This window comes from Benincasa hispida, chromosome 1, assembly GCF_027475165.1.
Source record: "Benincasa hispida cultivar pf3 chromosome 1, pf3_genome.v1.1, whole genome shotgun sequence".
Classification (NCBI taxonomy): domain Eukaryota; kingdom Viridiplantae; phylum Streptophyta; class Magnoliopsida; order Cucurbitales; family Cucurbitaceae; genus Benincasa; species Benincasa hispida.
In genome coordinates, this window is record NC_143478.1 from 83897537 (window position 1) to 83923165 (window position 25629).

Sequence of the window (25629 nt, forward strand, 5' to 3'; positions counted from 1 at the left end):
ACGGTACGGAAACAAATGCAAAGGAAATTAATGAAGAATCAATTCATAAATTCATGAAATGAATTAAATGCAGAAGTAAAGACAAAATTCAAGAATTCAATAAGATAGAAATTAAAGAAAGCATTAAACATAGATGTAAGATATGGACCGAAAGATGCGTTTCTTTGAATGAGTGTAATCTGCATCCTTGCAGGCGGTCCGGCTTGCCTGCCTAATGTATGGGGACATTGTTCCTTTCCATTGGATCCCAGGGCTTCTGAATTTCTGGGCAATGTCCCTGGTGCTCTATTTCTCAGCTCAAATGTCAACTGGCCCACTTGGATCTCTAAGTTTCTAATTGAAGACATCTGCGCTTGCATTACTGCGTCATTTTTTTCCATATATTGTTTCAGCAGGGCCACCAATGACCTTCTAGAGGTGTTTGAAGATGAGGGTTGCTGGTTATGCAATTGCCTTGGTTGCCCTGGTTCGAGTTATGGTGAAAATGAGGATTTCCTTGATTTCCACTCTGATGGTTGATTGGCCCCCCTTGGTTAGGATTGCCTCCTCACCCAAAGTTAGGATGGCTCCTCCAGCCAGGATTTTAAGTGTTGTTGAAAGGGTTGTTTTGGATGGCGCATACTTGCTGGAGATTCGATGGACACATTTCTGCTACATGAGCTCCTCCACAATTAACGCAACTTACTGCAGCCACTTGAGTCGGTGCAGCAGGTTGCGCTGATTGTTGGGAGATGGCACCATGATTGATTGCCATCGATTAGAGGATGGGGGTCACCGCGGCCATCTGAGCAGCCAACGTGGTCATTGTTCCACAGGGACAATGGCAGTTTCGATCTTTCTTCATTCGGCGCCTCAGCCTCCATAGCCATCATCAATCCAATCATCCATGTTCCATGATATGCAGTCAAGGCTGACTTTAGCCTCAGTATACGTTTTGTCCATAAAACCTCCTGCTGCGGAGGCATCAGCAATAGCCTGCATCAATCTATTCAGGCCGTTATAAAATGTCTCCATCAAAATGTAATCGGGTATCCCAATATGCAGGCAGTTTTTCACCAATCTTCTAAATCACACCCAGGCGGTGCTCAGGGTCTCATTCTCCATTTTTTCAGAGTTCAGCACGTCCTTTCATCGCCTTGCATTGACGGCCAGTGGGAAGAACTTCTTCATGAATCGCTCCACCGTTGATCCCATAATATGATCTCGTTCGGCTGTAATGAGTGAGCCACATCTTGGCTTTATCCCTCAAGGTGTAAGGGAAGAGATACAGTTTAATACTCTCTGGGGTTACAGCAGGTAGTGATAAGTTGCCGCACATTTCAACAAAGCTGGTCAAGTGGGCATGCAGATCTTCACCTTGCAGACCCCCAAATTGCCCTGCATTTTGGATCATTTGTAGCATGACCAGCTTTATTTCAAACCTTGCGTTCTCCTCAACAGTAGGCCTCGAAATCCCAGGCGAAAAATCATACAGGTTGGGTGCCGCATAATTCCTCATGGGGATGTTGCGATCAGCAGCCAGGAAAACAGGATCCTACGCTGGCCTAACAGCCTCTTGATTTACTACGGGAACCGCATTATCGTTATTATCTACCATACTCGCTGCTTTCTTTCGCCTTATCTAATTCTGACGTGCCCGTGCACGAAAGGTATGCTCGATCTCAGGGTCAGCTTCGAATTCTTGTTCAACACCAATACTCGTAAACCGTCAAGCTACTCTCCGCGTTGAAAAACCAGTACAATGAGATCTATCCTGCAAATACACAAACACACTCAAACAATAAACCGTTAACCAGTCCCCAGCAACGACACCATAAACTTGTAACGACGTAAACTATACAATGATGCATGAAAAGTTCAAGTCCATGTTCTAAACTTGTTGTGACATAGATTTTACGCGATGATATGTGATACTACTTCTAGATATGCATTATTAACGAATGTTCTTGTAGTATGTTGTGCGTTGTCACAAGTTTCCTTGCGTTGAAACCAAGTATAATTTCACCACAAGTTTCTCAGTGTGATCCGAGGTCGAACACAGGGATTGTTTTAGGTTATTGCGTTATGCTTGTGATACATGCGACCAGGGGTTTTTTTCCAAAAAGAATAAAGATCTTGTGTACATGAAATTAAACATGCGATAATGTAAAGTAGTAAAACTGCGTTATAACATAAATTGCGTTAAAGTAAATTGCGATAAAGTAAATCTAAACTAAGATGATCAAGATACAAGTTTCATGATACAAGATACTGAGGTCAAGGCTGGCTATGAAGATTATGCAAAGATCGTGTAATGTGATGACAAGTCTTATCTACGAAGCAGAAATAGAAAAGATAATTAATATAAACAGCGCAAGTTCCTTAATTGCGTTAAAGATATAAGTACTGTTCCGCTTTTCTCTTGGTGTACACCTCTCAGTGATCGGCCACGTTCCCACATCTCTGTGGTGAAACAGGGATGAACGTAATGAACGCAAGGTTGCTTCCATCTTTAAAAGTACTACTCGCTTTAGTTAACGCATTATTCTAACCTTCTCTCAACAAATCAGAATGACATCTTCACTTCTGCTCTCACAAGTGAAGATACCGTCTAGCATGCTTTAACTAAATACATTTATCTCTTTAGCACAGTTTAAGTTACTCGTCTAATCCATATTAATTACCAAGGTATTAAGGAATGAAAATAGACAGAAAAATGGTAATGAAAGTGATCGAGACATTCAATAAAACTATTTAGCATATGATACATGATTTGTGAATGAAAAGATTAAGAAGATGAAATACACTTGATGAAATAGAGTTAGAAAAAAATACAAATAAGCGTGAACGTCTTAGCACTGATCTGGATGGAGATTTGCTTGTTGGCGTGGATGAAGTGAATGAATGGATGAGCTTCCCTTTCAGGCTTGCTGAATCGGTAGCAGGGATCTAAGCACAAAGCTTCACGGTAGGGATCTGGCAGATTCGCATTGAGACCCACCTTTCAGCCTTGTCTCTTCTCTTCTCGGATTTCTTCCGATCAGTACTCAACTCAGCCTTTCTCTCAATAATCCAGCAGCAATTAGCCCTCGTATCAATTATACCTGTATCAAGTATATCTTCTCTGAATCTATGAGGGTATTTATAGGTGAAAGGCTTTGACTCTTGGCTTGTGGACCCCACTTCTTGTTATGGAAATTCCGAAGATAGAGGAATAAATATTCCTTTTCTTATGCAATCAGACCGTCAAATCTGCACAATGGTTAGTTGTACACGTATCACAATCCTCCCCGTTTGCGTTGTTCAGCTGCATCTTTCGATCGGTTGCTCGCATGCGGTGTTGCCTTTATTACCGCATGCGGTTAAAATTCAGCTCTGGATCGATTGTCGCATTGTGCCATCATTGCGTTAATCGTCTCTTTATTGTTGATTGATGGGCGCAATGTGATAGAGATGGATTGTTTCGTTTCTCGTTGAGGCTTGATCGCAAGCGGTGACTTGGTTTCCTGCAAAACAGTGTAAAAATATCCTCTTCTACCATCTTGACGATGTGAGTGGGTGTAATTGCGATAATTCATAATTATTGTATTTCTGAGCTCATTTCATAAAATCGACGCATATTCCTTTTCTTTTGGCCTCAATATCTAAATAAGGCAGCATAAATAACTTGTATTTCTACAAGTTATCAGTAGTATACGGTCGCCTTGTGTATGTGTGTGTCATTCGTCATCGCATAGACAACAATAGAGGCTTAAACATAGGTCCTATAGACATCATCGCATACATCGCATACATCGCATGTATTCTAAAACTAAAAGCCATAACATTTGCATTGAGAGATGACTTGATGTTGTATGTATGTAGCAGGATCGCATAACATAAACGCAATCTTAGGAAGTGTTAGCTAAATCCTTTCTCAACCCGTTCCCCTGAATACTCATCGCATCTTTCGTATTATTAATTCTTTTCTTAAATCTGTCGCATAGATTTTATACTTTAAACAACCCACCAACCAATGCATTGTTTGATTTGCTACCATAAAGTAATCGAAAACTACCATCACATACTGTTTCCTTAGTCCCTGTGTTCGACCCTGGGCTTACCAAGCAACTCAGTAGGATTTATACTTGGGTCTTGCTAAGAAAACATATATGCACAACGCACATTCCACCATCGCATTCCACACCATTATTTCATCGTATTAACACAACGCATCACGATGCAGAATTGAGTCCATGATAGAAAATATTCATTTGGATGCAATCCGGCAATCCATTGTGTGGGCAGTCGCGTACTAGTCTCTTGAATCTCACCCATTCGTCACTGAGAGATTCATCTTCTTCTTGTTTAAAATTGGTGATCAATTTCCTTCTTTTGGCATTCTCTGTGGGAGGGAAATACTTCTTCATAAACTTCTCCACAACTTACTCTCATGACGTTATCTCTTCTGGTTCGAGAGAGTAAGCCCATTTTTTTGCTTTATCGCATAGTGAAAATGGAAATAATGAAAGTCGAACCTCTTCTGAGGAAATATTAGGGCACAAAAGTGTTTCAGATTTCAATGAAGCTTTATAGATGGACGTGTGGATCTTCACCACGCCATCGTCCGAACTGTTCTACTATTTGTATCATTTGTAACATTATTGGCTTCATTTCGAACCTTGATCCGTCCAATGTTGGTCTCATGATTCCTGGGAAGAAATCATACAAGTTTGGTGACGCATAGTCACGAATGGTCTATTGTAATCATTTGCCAGTAGAATGGGATTTTCCATCATGTTGTTTTCATTTGCTACTCGTTCCTCCGGTTGTTCAGCCATTTTGTGAACTCTTCCTTGTCATTTACGTCTGTTTCTTCACCTTTTGCGAAAATTTCTTTTGATCTCTGGGTTGTACTTGATCTCAGGAATATGTCCTTCGCTCATGCGACGCTTGCTTCTTCCTTCACAAATGGAATGGCAATACAACAAAGGTCAAAAGCTGCAAAGATTAAAGAGGTTTGATGTTAGAACAATCTATAACGTGATCCCCGGCAACAGTGCCAAAAACTTGATGCGTTGATTTATCATGCGATGTAGGGATGTGTGGATGCAATGTTCATACAAGTTTTCCTAACAAAGTCCAAGTATAAGCCTTCTTAAGGTCCTGGTAAGTCCAGGGTCGAATGTAGGGATTACTAAATAGATATGCGACAGACTCTCTGATCCTATTGCGATGAAGGGGTTGAGAGGAGATTTAGCTAACATTTCTTAAGATTTTGTACATGTCATGCGATCATGCTATACACAAATATTAAGCACTATATTTCTCAATGTATAATGCCACATTTCCTATTTCTAATATGCATGCGATGTGTATGGAATGTAGCAGATAGAATTTATTTCTATGTCTCTAGTCTTGCTTACACGATTTAATCTGACTCTCTCAAGCCTGGATTCTATCTTTAGACTACTCTCTCAAGCACTCCAAATGATGAAAAAGCATACAAAAGACAAGATGACCACATACAGTGCATAGCTTAAGTCACGCCAGCTAAATACTTCTCAACCCATTCACAAATTTAGTCACTCATGCATGGTGTGGAGAAACTGAACACAAATTGAAATAAAGTTTCCATTTTTGCAAATAAAGTGTTGAGCACAAAACAATAAATGGATTGAGAAGTATCAAGCCAGGTAAGCAATGTCTTGCTTCCTAGGGTTTTTTGCACTGCTCTTATCACTTCAACTCTTTTCCGTTTTGTAGAATCTTGCTCTCGCAAGGGTTGGGTGTCTCTCCTTCAAGCTGTTTTCGGCAGTCTTTCGACCTCTCCGAAAATTAATGTCTTTTCAAGAATTCCCTTTCCTCGGCTTCGCCTCGCCTCCCTGCGCTCCTCTTTCGTGCTTGTAACATTGGGTGTTTATAGCTTTCAAGGCGATGCAGTTCTTCTCACCAATGATTGCATGAATGGGCAGCATTAATTTTCATACCCTGTTGCACCATTTGAAAGTCACTGGAAGTTCAATGTATTTGCAATGATATGGTCTTTAAAGGTCGTCAACTGTATTTCAGAACTGACCGTTATCAGCTTTACGTCTCATCATGTTTTATTATGTTGTCGCCTTTATATAAGGTCTTTATGCGCTCATCTTTGAGGTGTTCTTGGATCGCAAACTCAAATGCACCATCGCATTGCCTTGGATCACAATTTCAGACGCGCCATCGCATTATACCTGCAAAGAATAACACAATTTAACTGCTTTTATGCGATGAGCATTAGTGATCGCAATTTCTTTTAGTTTGGTGCATTCAATCATAATATTGCCTATTTCTACATCGCTTTCCCCTATTGTTTTAATAATTTGAGCTTTAATAACTTATTTCTACCAGTTATCAGCTATCGTTTAGCGCCGGTCAAAACTACACGATAGCTTAGCACCATCGCACAATGCTTCTTCTTGATCGTTTAACGTGCGCACAGAGCTACATGATCGTGTAGTGCTATCACATAGCACTTCTTCACATCGTTTTGCTGTCGCTTATAGCTACACGACCTCTATATATCGTTTAGCTCTTATGCAAAGTTATCGTGCAGTGCTGTCGCATAGCGCCTCTATATATCGTTTAGCTCTCGCAGGTACACAATCATCTAGCGCACATCACTTCAACAATTAATGCCCATAGCTACACAATTGTCTAGCATTTCTTCTCATTGTTTAGCTCCCGTAGCTACACGATCGTCTAGCATTTATACCTCAACGACAATATTTGAGCAGAGGCTGAAAAACTGGAATCTGCAACTCGGCCTTCTTCAAATTGTTTCTTCAATTACATCTTAATTTCAACTCTAATGACTCCAAATAAATTACAGACTCTTGAGAACATATATAAGCTCATCAAACAAGAGCCAATTACAAATTTAATCAAGAAATCAAAGAGAAATTAAATGCCAAAACTCAGAAAACCATATCAGTGCACCATTTTCAAATAACTCATGAAAAACACCCACCACGCCAAAATTAAACCAAATTGAATTCTTATATTATGCTCTAATACCACTTGTAGGATTGTATCAGCAAGCAGCGAAAGCAACAAGGATCAATAAGCACTCTAATTCATTAATTTTGGTAGTAACTAAAGCATGCTTCAAGCTAGAACAAGAGGGTTTCAAGCCATACCTTTGTAGAACTTCTTCAACTCTTGATCCTCAGCTGCAAACTTCTCCAAATCTTGGAGTAGACCACCTCAAGTTCTTTCCCACTATTCTCTTGGAGCTATAGATTGAGTTGTGGGACTCAAAATAAGCTTGAATTAAGGGAACTTGGAGAATAACTCATAGCAGAAACCCACTTGAAGAACACCTTCTTCAACCCAAAATTTTTAGCAAAATTTCTATCGATTGCATGCCTCAATTCCACTCCTATCTTCTCAATATATTGCAGACTATCTAATGCGTTATTTTATGAGGTGGAATTATGGATAAAATGCGTTGAGCATTCAAGTTTTCTCAGTGGAATCCAAGTGTAAACCCCACTGAGTTTCCTGGTAAGTCCAGGGTCGAACTCAGGGACTTGGGAAAAAAATATGCGGTGGTAATTTCTCAGAAGACTTTACGGTAACCAAATAAATCAAGTAGTTGTTGGGAATTTTGTTTGCGGTAATAAAAATAAACAAATGCAGCGGAGTTTCGAAAATAGTTGATAAAATAGAAGATGTGATGAGTATGCGGTGAATGGGTTGGGAAGGGTTTCAACTAACACTTCCTAGGATGCATTCATGCTATGCGATCATGCAACACACATACAATAGTAAACCATCTCTCGATGCAAATGCTACGGCTTCTAATGCTAGAACGCATGCGATATATGTGATAAGTCTATAGAATCTACACATAAGCCTCTATTCTTATTTATGTGATGACAAAATGACACACACACAAATAAGGCGACCACATAATATCATACCTATCTCTAGGGTGCATGCGATGCAGGTTGGCAAATAGAGCTTATCTCTAAGTCCCTATCTCTTGTTTATGCAGATCTAATCTTTCTCTCTCGAGTCTAGATTTTAACCTAGCTCTCCCAAGTCTTAGGTTCTTTCTTTAGACTCTCTCTCAAGTAGCTCTAAAGGGGTGTTGGGCACAGCATAAAACAAGATCATCGCTTGCGATGAAAATCCTAGGACATGTTAGCTTAGTTCTTCTCAACCCATTCGATAAGTTTAGCTACTCATGCATGTTAAGAGAGTGAACAGATGTAGAATAAGAACTTCCATTGTATAAATATAAAGTTAAAGTACAAAATAACAATGCAAGAAGAGAATAAAGTGTCAGGTAGAAATCTCTTGCTTCTCAAGCTTTTACACTGCCTTTTCTACTCTTGTTCAAAAGATAGTCTTGCTCTCATGAAAGTCGGCCCGCTCTCTGCTTTCTACGCCTCCGAGTTCTCTCTCGAGTTGCCCTGAGCGATCTTCCGGCATCTCGACTCTTCTCTTTCTCTGCCTTAAAATAAAAAGGAAAACTATGGACAAGGCTAAACTATGAATTGGCTGAACTCTGAACTCGTGAACCTTTTTCTGAAGGATGCCTTCGGTATTTATAGAGCTTCGAGGTGAATGGCGACTTCTCTATTATGATTGCACAGATGGGATGGCATTAATTCTCTGACTGATGAGCTGAATATTTGTCACTGAAAAGCTTAGTGTACTTTGTTATCGTTAGTGGCTTGTCAACTTAATTCGGATTTGACCGTCATCAGCTTTCTGCCCCATCGTGATTAATTATGACTTTCACCCAGATGCACCCACCAAGTTGCGCCAGCTCTATGTGGTAATCCTTCTTGAGCAGATGTTTGCGAACACAAATCACCACAAAGCCTTGCGGTAATGCTACGCTTGATCGTTGATTTCTTGCGATCGTGCTTTTCACCTTGCGTCACCGCATATTCTGCATAAAAATACACAAATTAACTGTTTCTATGTGATGAATGCATGCGACCGCAATGTTATGAACTTAATACTTTTTGGACGCAATCTAACATATTTTATCAACACAAGCCAATATTGTTTAAGAACTTAGCACTATAATAACGTGCATTTCTGACCGTTATCACACCCCTAAATTTAAACAATGCTTGTCCTCAAGCATAAGCTAAAGATTTCCTTTAGTCAGTCGACCGCAATTCTCTTTTCCTAGATTTCTCAAGGATACTTCATTCAAAACCTATACACCAAAATTTTCTCAATTCTTATTCAAGTCTCCTCTTAAAATATTTCTAAAACCTAGGGACCGCAAGTTTAATCTTCAAAAGGTCTTTACTAAATTCCGGGACATCGCATGATTTATTTCAAAAAGAAAACTTTTCCACCGGGGTGTCAAATGATTTTTATTCTTGCATATTTCTTGACATCATTATTTTTTTCTGACCTTGCACTGATCCAAGTGCCTTGCCTTCGTTTTGGCTTGTCCCCACGTGTGTCATTTGGACATCCAACTACGAGCAATGCGCTCTTTCTCAGACTAAACTCATACCTACTTGGCAGCGGAGTTGCGGTCATTTATTTATGCGTTGATCCTGGCGACTTACTTTCATTTTGGCTTGCCCCCACGTGTGTCATGTGGACATCCAACTACGAGTAAATTCCCTTTACAACTTAATTCTCATCAACATGGGTTTCCCCATTGCATTGACAGTGGAGTTGTTATTCTCAAATAATTTTTTTTCCATAAAGCTAAAAATAGAAAGGTCGAAAAATAAATACCTCACCCCAAATTTAAAATGCGGCAATATCCTCATTGCCAAAATATTGAAAGAAGTCATGCGATGTTCTTAAGAAGCTACGTAAAAAGAGTTTGAAAGAGAGCTAGCAGACCTCCAACTTCTAGAAATATTTCAAGAGGGGACTTCTCTAAGATTAAGTTGACTCTAGCATATATGAAAAAAATAGAAGCATGTGTTTCATCATTGAAATCATAATTGGCAAAGAGATAGCATGCGGTGACTTACTAAATTTATCCATGTTAAATGATTGCGGTAATCAAAATGGATGCGGTGATAAAACTTTTAAAATTAAAATGCGATGCGATAGTGCAGAATTTGGAATAAAGTTAAGGAAGAAAAAACCCCTAAACTTGCGCTGTCGTCCGCATTATTTGTTGACGCATCTTACTTTGTGGCGATCTCCTATCTTTAGGTTGCAGTGATGGAATAAGATAAGTTGCTTCTCCGTGTAGCGCCTCCGCAATTGTTTGCCTCGATCATTGCAGGAAAAACAACGAGATGGTCAAATGATTTTAAACAAAACAAAATCTTTTACCGCAATTGTTCAGCACGATCGCTTTTTTTTTTTTAGAATAGTAAAAAAAGTAGATATGCGATAATAGACAAAATTAAGATGATGAAAATTCATGAAGTATTGATGTAGAGAAAGGATATTCAAAAGGTATACGTCCCTGATGAGGTTGAGTCATAAGGTAACTCAGGGACTACTTATTCCAAGCTGGTCTTTGCACGCCCACGATAGCTTTTCCCTCTTTTCTCGATCTCCCGGCATCTCAACTACCTTAATTCGGAGCTTTTCCCTATGAATGTTCATTACAATCTCCCCTTTGTGCACATAAATTTGAGCGCAACCGGTCGAAAGGAATGGTCGTCCCAATATGATGGGCGCATCTTCGTCCGCTTTATAATCCAAAATGAGGAAGTCTGCCGGCAAGATGAATTTATCAATTGAGATTGCGCCATTTTTCAACTCTCCTTCAGGATGTATTCGGGATCTGTCCGCAAGCAGCGTGAGTGTGACAACATTCAATTGTTTGAAGATTGATAGTGGCATGTTTATACTTGCCCCAAGATTACATAACACTTGGCAACTGTAGACCGCTCCAATGGAGCATGGTATCGTGAAGATTCCTAGGTCACACATTTTTTGTGGGATCATAGCATTTTGCATTATTGCCTCTGTTGTGATCTTGTCTTCATCATTTTATTTTTCTTTCAATCTTTGCGGAGCTAGTGGTAGCTGGACTTCTTCTGTCTCATGTTCTGGAGGTTTAAGGATGGACGCAACTTCAGGGTTTATTTTCTCGGGCTTTTCCGAACTATAGGTCAACGGGTCCTCGATTGTCACCGCATTCAAGTTGGTTTCGATGGGCTCCTCCCCTACTTCTGCAGTCATTTTGTCACTTAGCACGGAGACTGCTAAGCGTTGTTCCTTCCCGGTACCCCCAGCATTGCGAGAAAGCTCAATTGAGCTCGGCAACGCTCCTTGCGGTCTATTTTTCAGCTCGCCTGCAATTTATCCCAGTTGAATTTCGAAATTTCTAATGGATGTTGCTTGATTTTGAAGCACTGATTCATTTTTCTCAATGGACTACTTCAACAAGCTCTCTAAGGATGAAGATTGCGGTGTTTGCGAGCTGCTAGCTTGACTATGCGTTGGATCGTTGTTTTGCAGGAAAAATTCGGGTGGCCCTCCTTTTTGTGCCACTGGTTGAAAGCTTTGTTGTTGATTTTTCCACGCAAAATTTGGGTGGTTTCTCCACCCGGGGTTGTATGTATCGGAATAGGGATTATTCTTTATGAAGCATACTGACTGCGGGTATGCTGGGCATTCTTCCATCGAATGAGCGTCACCGCAAATGGCACAACTTATGGTCATTTGAGCAATTGCGTTGACCTGCCCTTTCTTCGCTCTCGTGTTATTAATTATGATGCCTTGAATCAAACTCATCATCGCAGTCATCTAGTTTTACAGGGATGCGATGGCCCCGTTGTTTACGTCATTATCTTTTATTCTTAATCTCTAATCGCTTTCCCACCAATCCTCATGATTTTTGGAAAATGTGATCAAGTAACTCTTTGCATCCTCATATGTTTTGTCTAGCAGACCACCAATGGCTGCCGCATTGGCATCAATCTGCGAAGAGGGATTCAGTCCTTGGTAAAAAATCTCCATTTGCAGGCAGTTTGTTAAGCCATTACGTGGACAGTCTCTTACCAGCCTCTTGAACCTCGCCTAGGCATCGCTGAGCGATTCGTCATCTTTTTCATCAAAATTTGTTATTAATTTCCTTCTTCTAGCATTCTCGGTTCGTGGGAAATGCTTCTTCATAAAATTTTCGACGACTTGTTTCCACGAGGTTATCACCCCCAGTTCGAGAGAATATGCCCATTTTCTTGCTTGATCGCATAAGAAAAATGGGAACAGAGTGAGTTGAACTTCCTCGGTGGAGATATTCAGGAACACAAAAGTGTTGTAGATTTCTATGAAGCTCCGAAGGTGAGCGTGCAGGTCTTCGCCATGCCTCCCTCCAAACTGCCCAGCAGCCTGGATCATCTGTGACATTATCGGCTTCATTTCAAACCTCGATCCATCTAACGCTAGCCTCATGATTCCTAGAGAGAAATCGTAGAGGTTGGGCGATGCATAGTCCCAAATGGGTCTATTGCGTTCATTCGCCAGAAGGATGGGGTTGGCCATTATGTTGTTCGCATTTACGACCCTTGCTTTCGGTTGTTCCGCCATTCTTGGGGTTCTGTCTTGTTGTTGGCGATTGTCACTCAGTCTGCATCGAAATGTTCTCTCAATCTCCAGGTCATAATTTGCTAGAGATTGAGAGTTGCAAAGAAATCAAAAAAATTACCATTAGCACACTGATTTGTCGAAGTCCCCGACAACGGCACCAAAAACTTGATGCGTTATTTTATGAGGTTGAATTATGGATGAAATGCGATGATGAAAATGTGTTGAGCACTCAATTTTTCTCAGTGGAATGTGATAACTTGTAGAAATATAAGTTATTTGTACTGCCTTATCTAGATATTGCGGCCAAAAGAGATTAAATATGCGCCAATTGTATGGAAATTAGCTTAAAAATACAAAATTATGAATTATTGCAATTACACCCACTAACATCGTTAAGATGGAAGAAAAGGAGATTTCTACTCTGTTTTGCAGGAAACCAAGTCACCGCTTGCGATCAAGGCTCAAGAAGAATTGACCAACGCATCTCTATCACATTGCGCCCGTCAATTAACACTAAAATGACGATTAATGCAATGACGGCGCAATGCGACAGTCGATCTAGAGCTAACTTTCAACCGCATACGGTAATAAAAACAACAACGTATACAAACACTCGATCGAAAGATGCAGCTGAGCAACATAAAAGCGGAGGATTGTGACACATGTATAACTAACGGTTATGCTGATTCGATGGTCTGATTGCATAATAGAAGGAATAATATCCCTCCATCTTCGGAATTTCTGTAACAACAAGTGGGGACCACAAGGCCGGAGTCAAAGAACTTCACCTATAAATACCCCATGGACTTCACAGAAAAAGAGGTTACTCGATACGGGGCTAATTTCTGCTAGTATATTGAGAAAAAGGCTGAGCTGAGTGATAAACTGAAGAAATCCGGAAGGAAGAAGAGGCAAGGCCGAGAGGTGAGTCTCAGTGTTCATCTGCCAGATCCTCGCCGAGAAGCTTTCTACTCAGATCCCTGCTACCGGTTGAGCAAGCCTGAGAGGGAAGCTCATCCATCCGTCCAATCCATCCAATCCATCCAATCCGGTAAGCAGATCTTCATCCAAATCGGTGTCGAGATGTTGGTGCTATTTGTATCTGTTCTATCTCTTTTCATCATTGTAGTTCATCTTCTTTATCTCTGCATTCACACACCATGTATCAGACGCTAAATAGATATATTGAATGTCTTGATCGCTTTCATCACCACTTTTCTATCTATTTCCGTTCCTTCGTTCATCACTTTCTTCATGATGTGTTCTTAATCCCCTGGTAATTAATATGAATTTAACGAGTACTTAATCTGTGTTAAAGAGATAAATTGTGTTTAGCTAAGGCATGCTAGATGGCATCTTCACTTGTGAGAGCAGAAGTGAAGATGTTGTTTTGATCTATGGAGAGAAGGTCATAAGAATGCGTTAACTAGAGCGAGTAGTACTTCCAAAAAAGGAAGTAACCTTGCGTTCATTACGTTCGTCTCTATTTCACCACAGACATGTGGGAACGCGGCCGATCACTAAAAGGTGTACGCTAAGGGAAAATCTGAACCATACTTATCACTTCAACGTAATTAAGAACTTGCGATGGTTATATTAGTTATCTTTCTGTTCTATTTCATACATAAGACTTGTCGCCGCATTACATGATCTTTGTAGAATCTTCACAGCCAACCTTGACCTCAGTATCTTGTATCATGAAGCATGTATCTTGTACCATCTTAGCTTAGGTTTAGTGCACTTTATTTTATTATCGCATTATTACTACTTTCCTTTACTTTATCGCAATTTTTATATACTTGCACAAACTATACTTTTAAAGATTGGAAAACCTAGTCACATGTATCATAAACATAACACAATAACCTCAAACAGTCCCTGTGTTCAACCTCATATCACACCGAGAAACTTGCGATGGAATTATACATGGTTCCAACGTAAGGAAACTTGTGACAATGCACAGAATACTACTAGAACATCCATGACTAACGCATATCTAGAAGTAGTATTGCATGAATTGAGTCAAGTCAGGACATTATTGTATATCTATTGGCTTGAACCGTGCGTGCATCGTATAGCATAACTTTCAAAGTTACAGAATGCAAGTGTAAACCCCACTGAGTTTCCTAGTAAGTCCAGGGTCGAACTCAGGGACTTAGGAAAATAATATGTGGTGGTAATTTCTCAGAAGACTTTGCGGTAACCAAATAAATCAAGTAGTTGTTGGGAATGTTCTTTGCGGTAATAAAAATAAAAAATGCGGCGGAGATTTGAAAAGAGTTGATAAAACGAAAGATGCGGTGAGTATGCGGTGAACGGGTTGAGAAGGGTTTTAGCTAACACTTCCTAGAATGCGTTCATGCTATGCGATCATTTAACACACATACAATAGTAAACCATCTCTCGATACGAATGCTACGGCTTCTAATGCTAGAACGCATGCGATATATGCGATAAGTCTATAGGACCTACACATAAGCCTCTATTCTTATTTATGCAATGACAAAATGACACACACACAAATAAGGTGACCACATAATATCATACCTATCTCTAGGGTGCATGCGATGCAGGTTGGCAAATAGAGCTTATCTCTAAGTCCATATCTCTTGTTTATGCAGATCAAATCTTGCTCTCTCAAGTCTAGATTCTAACCTAGCTCTCTCAAGTCTTAGGTTCTTTCTTTAGACTCTCTCTCGAGTAGCTTTAAAGGGGTGTTGAGCACAGCATAAAACAAGATGATCGAATGCGATGAAAATCCTAGGTCATGTTAACTTAGTTGTTCTCAACCTATTCGATAAGTTTAGCTACTCATTCATGCTAAGAGAGTGAACAAATGTAGAATAAAAACTTCCATTGTTGAAGTACAAAATAACAATGCAAGAAGAGAATAAAGATTCGGGTAGCAATCTCTTGCTTCCCAGGCTTTTACACTGTCTTTTCTACTCTTGTTCAAAAGATAGTCTCGCTCTCGCGAGAGTCGGCCTGCTCTCTGGTTTTTACGCCTCTGGGTTCTCTCTCGAGTTTCCCTGAGCGATCTTTCGGCGTCTCGGCTCTTCTCTTGCTCTGCCTTAAAATAAAAAGAAAAACTATGGACAAGGCTAAACTATGAACTGGCTGAACTCTGAACTCGTGAACCCCTTTCTGAAGGATGCCTTCGGTATTTATAGAACTTCGAGGTGAATTTTTGTCTGACTGATACGCCGAATTTTTGTCACCGAAAAGCTTAGTGTACTTTGTTATCGTTAGCAGCTTGTCAACTTAATTCGGATTCGACCGTCATCAGCTTTCTGTCCCATCGTGATTAATTATGCCTTTCACCCAGATGCGCCCACCAAGTTGTGCCGACTCTATGCGGCAATCCTTCTTGAGCAGATGTTTGCGAACACAAATCACTGCAAAGTCTTGTGGTAATGCTGCACTCGACCGTTGATTTCTTGCGATCGCGCTTTTCACCTTACGTCACCGCATATTCTGCATAAAAATACACAAATAACCGTTTCTATGTGATGAACATATGCGACCGCAATGTTATAAACTTAATGCTTTTTGGACACAGTCTAACATATTTTATCAACGCAAGCCAACATTGTTTAAGAACTTAGCACTATAATAACGTGCATTTCTGCCCGTTATCACTATCATGCAAAGAAAATGGTTGCATGAGATGCAACTTATGCTTTGAATTATTGAGGTCAAAGTTTATGGGTTTTGTGTGAGCTACTTTGAAGGTGTAATGGAAAAACCCGAAAATTCATTTTTGTGATTTTCTATCTTTTCAACTTTTTCAAATTGATTTCAAAAATCAAATTGATTTATAAAATTGAAAATATTATTAATTTCATAATTAATTTTTCTAATAAAATTAATAAATAATTATTTAAATAATTTAAACAATTCTAATTAATTGAATATCAAATATTAAATTGATTTTACAGAAATCCACCTTCATATATTTAAATATTAATTCTCAAATTCCGTTTAATTCTTAAAATTAAATGTGTAATTATATCTCATATAATTACTAATTCCTTTATTTCTAGTTTAAACGTTTCAAACTTACTTATCACGCTACTCTAAAACTAATCCATTTACGAGCTAGTAGGGGGACCTCGCAGACCTATAGATCATGGACTCCAACGATCCAAGATTAATTGGCTAAACTCATTAGACCGAATTAACCCCCATTCGTTAACTATTGGGTCACTCCACTAAAGCCCATAGTTGAACTCCCCTCACTGTAGATATACTATGTCCACTCGATATAATCATAATTAGTCAGTTAACCCTTCACTAGTTGTTCGTAATAACGGCTAGGTCAAAAGTTGTTTAACCCTGAGATTACCTCTTGTTCCTTAAGTCCCACTAATCCTCTAATGAACAATTGATTTGTGATCCAATCAACAAACCAAGTCCCTTTTGGGCCAATGAGAGGGTAGGGCCCCTTGTTCAAGACCCAGAATCAGCACTTAAAGGAACAACCTCTCTACTATCCCTAAATGCAGGTAGGAGTGAATTTCTTCTTGCACCCTATGTCCCCAACTATCTACCCAGTCTTACCCCTGAAAATGGGAGTTTATTGAGCCGACATTGTTGAGCTAACCCTTACCTATGCAAATTTAAGGATAATCCCGAATAAACAGGAGTTCATAGTTAGCTAAGGATTATGGTCAAGTTACCTAGGTCACCGCTTTGAAATAGTCAGTCTTAAATAGTAAACAACGTTATAAAGTAAGAGTGACTGATTTCGTGGTCCGATCTTATACAAACCCTTTTGCACGGGACGCCCCACTTCTCATGTCATAACATGTACGAATTAGGATCACTTCATTTGTAGCGCTTTACAACTCGTTATAATAACTATAGAGTAGGCCGCATCCAATAGTGTTACCAGAATAAGGCACCCAACTTTATTCATATACTACAGATCATTTTGACTATTTACTTGAACCTAATCCACTTTTATGTCTCCACATAAAGTTCAAGTACTCATGTAATAGTCAAAGGTCTTTTAGGTTTATTGGATTTCTAATAAGCAATACATATATTCAATGACCACTTATTGAATTTTTAGAATAAGTTTTATAGTTTACAAACCACGAGTTTTAGGACATAAAACCCAATAGATGCAGGTGAGATAGATGTGGGCTCTTCCATTTTAAGAACCTAAAAATCATCAGGAAAAAGGAATTCATTGACCTGAACTAGGACATCCTCTACAACTCCTAATGGGTGTATAAAATACCTATCAACTAATTAAATTACAACTCCAGTTTCAGTTAGGTCATTTAATTTTAATTCTTGATAAATTGAATAAGGCATAACATTTATTGATGCACCTAGATCTAGCATGGCTCTATCAATTTTCTTTTTACCTATAATGCAAGGGAGAGAAAACATACATGGATCCTTTTGTTTTTCAGGAAAGTTTTTCTAAAGAATCGCCGACACAAATTGACTTACCACTATTCTCTCCTTTTTCTTGGTTTATCTCTTCCTCATGCAGACCTCCTTCAGGAATTTGGCATATTTAGGAATTTGCTTGACTACATCGAGGAGAGGAATATTTATCTCACCTCTTCAAAACAACACTAAAAGCTCCTTGTCATTGTCTACAGCTCGTTCCTTTGGCCTTGCAATCCTTTAAGGAAAATGTGCTTTAGGTACATACACATCTAAAGGAGGATAAGAGTGAGAAGATACTCCCTTTTTATTTTGTGGTGATAAGACGGTTGAATTTGAGGAAGAAATTCCTAGACTCTCCAATTCTGGCTTCTTTGACTCAGCAGGTGGCTCCAACTCCTTGCCACTCCTCAACATGATTACATTTACATTTTCTCTAGGTTTGATTCTGGTTGAGATGGGAGTTTGCCAGACTATCTCTCCAATTTACTCATCGAGGTGGTTAGGTTGGAGACTTGGGTCCCTAAAGCATCAATGACACTCTAAAATTTAAAATGATTATCAACAAGACTTTTAACCATATCTTCTAATGAAATACCTGAACCAGACAGAGCTCCATGACTAGGCTGAGCCTGCTCTTTTTGTTTTCTCCATTTGATGTTTGGGTGGTTTCTCCACCCAAGATTGTAAGTCTGACTGAATGGGTCATGCCTTCTATTTTGTCTATTATAATTGTAGCCTCCAATGACATTTACCTCAAGAATTGCTCCATGTGGAGCACTTGGGCAAACGTTAGCTGAATGGCCAATCACATGACATACTTGGCAAATAGTAGCGGGTTGTCTACCTTTGCCGAATGCTTTACAACAGAAACTAAGTCAGATATTTCTTTCTTAAGTTCACTTACCTCATTGGCGGATTTAACACTAACTGCAGCTCTAGTTCCAAATTTTTTAGAATTTACAGCCATGGTAGCTATTAGATTCATTGCTTCAATCAGGGTTTTATTAACTAAGGCCCCTCATGCAGCTGCATCAATGCTACTTTTGTTGGTCTGCAATAGTCTCTCATAAAAGTATTGGATTAAGAGTTGGTCTGAGATCTGATGATGAGGAAACTTGGCACAGGTCTTTTTAAATCGTTCCCAATACTAGTGAAGGGTCTCCTCATCGAACTGTATGATGCTGTAAATTTCCTTTTTGACACTAGTAGCTCGAGATGCTGGAAAGAACTTCTCTAAGAACTACCTCTGCAATTCTTCCCAGGACGTGATGCTCCCTGGTGGAAGAATGTAGAGCCACTCCTTAGCATCTCCCTTCAATGAAAAGGGGAATGCTCTCATATTTATCTGCTCCTAGGTCACCCCATTAGGTATCATCCCATCGCACACCATATAGAATTCCTTCAAATGCTTGTGTGGATCCTCACTCTGTAGACCAAAAAATCCAAGAAGTAAGTGAATTAAGCCAGATTTAAGCTCAAAGTTACCTATCGTCTCAGGATAGGCAATGCACAAGCGCTGCTGGGTGAAGTCAGGTGTTGCAAGCTCCTTGAGGGTCTTTTCTCATTCAGCCACCACTGAAAATCCTCAAGAGTGCTTTCTTCTCTTAATGTGTCTTCAACATGAATCTCTCTGTCAAGTGTAGCTTACTGTCTCCTTTCTCTTCTGATTCTTTACTCCTCCCTGGAAATCTCTGCAAAATACAGTTGTCTAGCACCTTTGGGAGTGTGGGTGATGCACCAAAAGAGAAAATTGATTACCAAGGATAAACACTAAAAGTTTCAAAAATCAAGGATTCCTTTGGCTCCCTAGCAATGGTGCCAATTTGGTCAGTCGGCGGATTCACCGTCGTCCGTGACCCATGCCTACGCAAATAAAATTTATACGCACCGAACTAACCCCTTATACTAAATAGTAGTACAAGTAGCAAGTCCAGGGTCGAACCACAGAGAGCCAAATATGGACTCCACAAAGACTAGAACTTGTAGGAAGTAACCAAAAAGGAGGGGGGGTTGTGAGAAAATCTGAAATAAATTGCTAGAGAACAAAAAGTGCGCAATGTAACATACAAAAATTTATCAATCGAACAAATACTTAGCTTGGGTAATTATAATTTAGTTCATTCCTCATCAATTTTATCACAGACTAATCAAAAGATGTGTGAGAATATTTGAATTTGAACTTAGTCTACTTGGTCAGAATCCTAACTGATAGTCCATAAAATCAAGTTAATTAACAGAAAAGCAAGAATCTTCAACCGATCAATCAATCAACAGCGATTAACATTCAAGGCAAAGCTAGGCCAATTAATTGATTTCCATTCTTTGACATTATTTGTGATATTCTTGATCTTTTATTTTGCGTTATTCATTGCGCTGCCATGATGACTAATATGCATATGCTTAGTAGCATTTCCCATACTGTGTATTTTCTTATTAACACTTAGTTAATTTGCGCCTATAGCACTATTTTACCTTTTATCCTTCAAAATTCTACTCAAACCTTCTTTTCAAAATTTTGTCTATTCTATCCAAACAACGCAATGAGAACCTTGCACATCTCTAAATTTGGGGGTGGGGAAGGTCTGAGCAGATGCGATCAAGTAAATGCGGTCAATAAGAAAAATGCATTCATTTCCATTAAAAAAAAATCACACAAAACTCCAATGTCAGCGCAAGGGAAATCCCAAAACAATCCCAACCTGATAGGAGTTAAGTTATGAAAGAAGCCTGCTCGTAGTTGGATGTTCACATGACACCCGTGGGAGCAAGTCAAAACGAAGGTGGGTTTCCAAGAACGATGCAATATGAAAAGAGAAAAATGAGAAACAGAAAAAAAAAATAAAAGAAACAAGAGATAACTCCTCTGAAATTCAAGAGTTAAAGTTGAGATTGGCACACAACCATAGTTGGATGTTCGCATGACACCCATAGGAACAAGCCAAAATGAAGGGTGTAACCATGATCATCAGTCTCTAAATAAATGACGCAAAATTTGACCACCGCATCCAGACACATCAAGTTGTTTTCACAAGAAGAGGTAAAAATTCCTTTTAAAACTAGAAAAGCATTTTTGAGTAGAAATTTGTTGTATAGAAGAATAAAGTAAAGCTTTGTTAGGAATTATCAAGCATAGAAAGATATTGCGCTGTTAAGTAATGTTGCCTAGGTGAAGCATTCGGAGCAACCAGTCAACGCAAAATTTAGGATAGGAATTGAGCAATATTGCCTTAGTAGAAGAAATGCTTGAGGACAAGCATATATCTAAATTTGGGGGTGTGATAACTTGTAGAAATACAAGTTATTTATACTATTTTACTTAGATATTGCGGCCAAAAGGAAGAAAAGTTGTTTCCATAGTATAGAAATTGGCTAAGAAATGTGAGAATTATAAATCGTCGTCAATACACCCACTGACACCATTGCGATGGTAGAAAAGAATGTTTCAGTTCTGTTTTGCAGGAAATCAAGTCACTACACGCGTTCATGGCTCAAAGATAAATGGAATAACGCATCTACGTCTCATTGCACCCGTCAATCAATAATGAAGAGACGATCAACGCAATGATGGTGCATGCGACAATCGATCAAGAGCTTTATGATCAACGCAACTTCAACCACATGCGATAATAAAAAAAACACCGCATGCAGGCAAACGATCGAAGATGTAAAGAGCAACGCAATTGCGGAGGATTCTAACGCGTGTACAGCTGACCGTTGTGCATTACTGATGGGATTGATTGTGTAACAGAAGGAATATTCACTCCACCATTTCAAGAACTGCCTTAACAATAAAGTGGGGACCACAATGTAAAGAGTCAAAGCTTTCCTATAAATAGCTTCTACAATTTCATTGAAGACATGCTTGAATACAGAGAAAAAGTGTATACACTGATTTGAGAGAGAGACTAGTTGAGCGACTAATCAGAGTAAATCCGGGAAGAATTAAGAGACAAGGCCGAGAGGTGAGTCTTCGGGCAAAGAATCCTTTCGATCCCTGCCGTTGAACTCTATATGAAGGTCACCTTTACTAGACGAGCAAGCCCGAGAGGGAAGGTCTTTTGTTCATCCATTCCACACACCAGCAAGCAAAACCACTGTCCAGATCTGTGTCAAGGCGTTGACACTCTTCTGTATTTGTTTCTATCTCTTTATCATCACTTGTATTCATCTCCTTAGTCTATCATTCACACCATGTATCAGACACTTAATCTTTGTATTGAATGTTATGATCATTTCCATTATCATTTATCTGTCTATTTCCGTTCATCCATAATTCATTTTCTCCATGACGTTTTTTTAATCCCATGGGTAATTATCAAGAATTAAGCAAGTAAATTAATTGGGTTAAGGAAATAATTAAGTTTAGTCAAGGCATGCTAGAAGACATCTTCTCCTGTGAGAGCAGAAGTGAAGATGCTATTCCGCCTATCGAGAGAGGGTTGGAAGAATGCATTAACTAAAGCAAGAAGTACTTCCAGAGATGGAAGCAACCTTGCGTTCACCACGTTCATTCCTGTTTCACCATAGAGATATGGGAACGCGGCCGATCACCGAGAGGTGTACGTCAAGGGAAAGTGGAACCTTAGTTACATCTTTAACGAAATTAACAAACTTGCGACGTTTGTACTAATTATTCTTTCTCCTTCTGATTCATCCATAAAGACTTGCCATAGCATACAACGATCCTTTGTATGAACTTCACAGTCAGTCTTGAACTCAGCATTATATATACCATGTATCTTGTATCTTGTATCACATTAGCTTAGGTTTATCTTCATCGCAATTTAGTTTATTAACGCAACTTTACTTTACCGCAAGTTTAAATTCATGTACAAACCCAATTCTTATTGATTGTAAAAACCGGTCGCATGTATCACAAAAGTAACACATTAACAAAAACAATCCATGTGTTCGACCTCGGATTACTCTGAGAAACTTACGTTGGAATTATACTTGGTTTCAGCGCAAGGAAACTTGTGACAATGCATTTCTCCATAGCATACTACAAGCATATGATTAACAACGCATATATTTAGAAGTAGTATCGCATAAAATGTGCATGAGCATTAACACAGCATAAGATTACATTTAGCGTTACAAGTTTATGGCAACATGAGCTTGTAGCACATCATCATGCATGCATAGCATACAATCAATTTCAAGTCATCAAGTTTATGGCGCCATTGCGGGGAACTGGTAACGATTAGTGTTGAGTACATTTGTGATATTTTGCAGGACAAATCTCTTTGTACTGGCTGTTTATCGCGGAAAGTAGTCTGATGGTTTAGGAGTACGGGAGTGATCCAGAAATTCTAAGCTGACCCAGAGATCAGGTATATTTTTCGCACAAGAGCACATCAGGGCCGACTTAAGCGGAGAAGAAATATGGCAGATAATAATGAGGCACCCGCAGGGAATCAAAAGGTGAATCGGCCAGCGAAAGATCCCGGTTTTCTTGCCGTTGACCGCAACATCCCAATAAGGAACTATGCGGCGCCGAATTTCTATAATTTCTCGCTCGGAATTTCAAGACCCATGGTTACGGAGAATGTAAGTTTTGAGATGAGACCAATTATGCTTCATATGATTTAGAATGTGGGACAATTAAGAGGTTTACAAGGAAAAGACCCGCATGCTCATTTGACTAGTTTTGTAGACATGTGTAGCGCATTCTCCATACCTGGTGTGTCTCTAGAAGGACTTAGATTATATCTCTTCCCATATACATTGTGGGATGAAGCAAAGAGGTGGGCTCAGTCGTTAGAGCCAGATGAGATTAACGCATGGGATCAGTTGGTTGAAAGGTTTATGAATAGATTCTTCCCTCCAGCCGTTAACGCAAGGAGACAGAGGGATGTGTTGAATTTCGAACAAAAGGGTTATGAAACTTTGAGCACTTCCTGGGTGCGATTCAGAAAATTAGTGAAGAGTTGTCCGCATATTGGGATTCCCGATTGCATTCTGATGGAGACTTTTTACAATGGCTTGGATCAACCAACACAAGCAGTTGCTGATGCCTCCGTAGCAGAAGGATTAATGGACAGGTCGTATACGGAAGCAAAGAGCATCTTAGATCGCATTTCATGAAATTCAAATGAATGGCTAGATACCGGGCTTAAGGAAAGAGGTTTGGAGCAAGAAAGAGCAAAAGGTGTCGTTGTACCAACTGATACAATGAACACCCTGGTAAACCAGATAACCATCCTCGCTTCTCCAGACTATGGCTAGTCGGCAAGGAAATCTCTCTCAAGGATCATCGCAAGTCAATGCGTTGACACACGTGGCCGCAATAAATTACGTTCAATGTGGAGAGGGACATTCAGCGGAAGTCTGCCCATGGAATCAGCAATCCGTATACTCTATCTACAATGAACCGTTCGGCAACACCTATAACTCTGGGTGGTGGAATCACCCAACTTTTAGTTGGGATGGGAATCACAACCAAGGGAGCCACAGTAATCATCAGAACAGTTATTAGGGGAATCGAGGCAACCCTCATGTCTTCGTTAATCAGGATCACAACTCAGGTAATTCTCAAAGTATACAACCCTATGACCAACCATTCTTTTCTGACACCTCTTGCAGTACCTCGTCTCTGGAAACGTTGTTGAAACATTATATCAAGAAGAGCGAGGCAATTAGGCAATCGTAAGCTTCCTCTCTTAGAGAGCTAGAGGAGCAGGTTGAACAGCTTGCGATTGAACTTAAGAATAAAACACCTGGTATGCTACCCAGTAGTTTGGGAGCATCGGGGCCACATGGTAAAGAACAATGTCAAGCAGTGACATTGAGAAGTGGTAATACAATAGTCCCCGTGCCATCTGTACCAGATTCAATAACAAGACCAGTAGATTTAACCACCGATGATGACCAGTCAACCATTAATGACAGAATCACCAGTTTTGAAGTAAATACATCTACAAGGGATGAATCTACTAAAACACATCAATATTTAACCACCGATGATGACCAGTCAACCATTAATGACTATTACAATGCAACCTCCAGCTACTAAAACACAGCAAGCACAGGACCTCAATGAATAGCCAACTGCACAGGAAGTACGGCAGGATCCTCCACCTTTCCCATCCAGGCTGAAGAAGAAAGATGATAGTAAGCAAGTTTAGAAGTTCCTGGACGTTCTCCGACAACTACACATCAACATTCCCTTAATAGAAGCTCTGGAACAGATGCCGAGCTATGTGAAATTCCTTAAGGATATACTTGCTAACAAAAGGAAGATCGGGGAAAATGAAACAGTTGCACTAACATATGAGTGCAGTGCACTGTTTCAAAACAACATCCCCACCAAAATGAAAGATCCCGGTAGTTTCACATTGCCCTGCTCAATAGGGGGAAAGAAGGTCGGAAATGTGCTGTTTGATTTGGGGGTGAGTATAAACTTAATGCCCTTGTCGAACTTCAAGAAGCTAAATATCGGCAATGCAAGACCAACCATAATTACATTGCAGTTAGCCGATAGATCAATAATGCATCCCAAGGGCAAGATAGAGGATATACTTGTGTAAGTAGATAAGTTCATCTTCCCTGCTGACTTTATCGTATTAGATTATGAAGCTAACAGAGAGGTGCCTATCATCTTGGGTCGCCCATTTCTTGCAACAGGGTGGGCACTGATCGATGTATAGAAAGGAGAACTTACCATCAGGGTTGACGATCAGCAAGTGAAGTTCAACGTTCTCAATGCGTTGAAATACCGAGTGATATGGAGAATTGTCA

The 25629-nt window shown here is 39.7% G+C and overlaps 1 non-coding gene and 1 pseudogene across 1 annotated transcript; one reads left to right on the top strand and one right to left on the bottom strand.

Moving 5' to 3' along the window:
* Positions 1-852: 852 nt before the first annotated feature.
* Positions 853-24771, bottom strand: LOC150038781 (uncharacterized; annotated as a pseudogene).
* LOC120070454 (small nucleolar RNA R71) lies at positions 4249-4355 on the top strand. Its single transcript, XR_005479950.1, has one exon. It is a non-coding gene; the product is annotated as a small nucleolar RNA R71 (small nucleolar RNA).
* Positions 24772-25629: the final 858 nt, after the last annotated feature.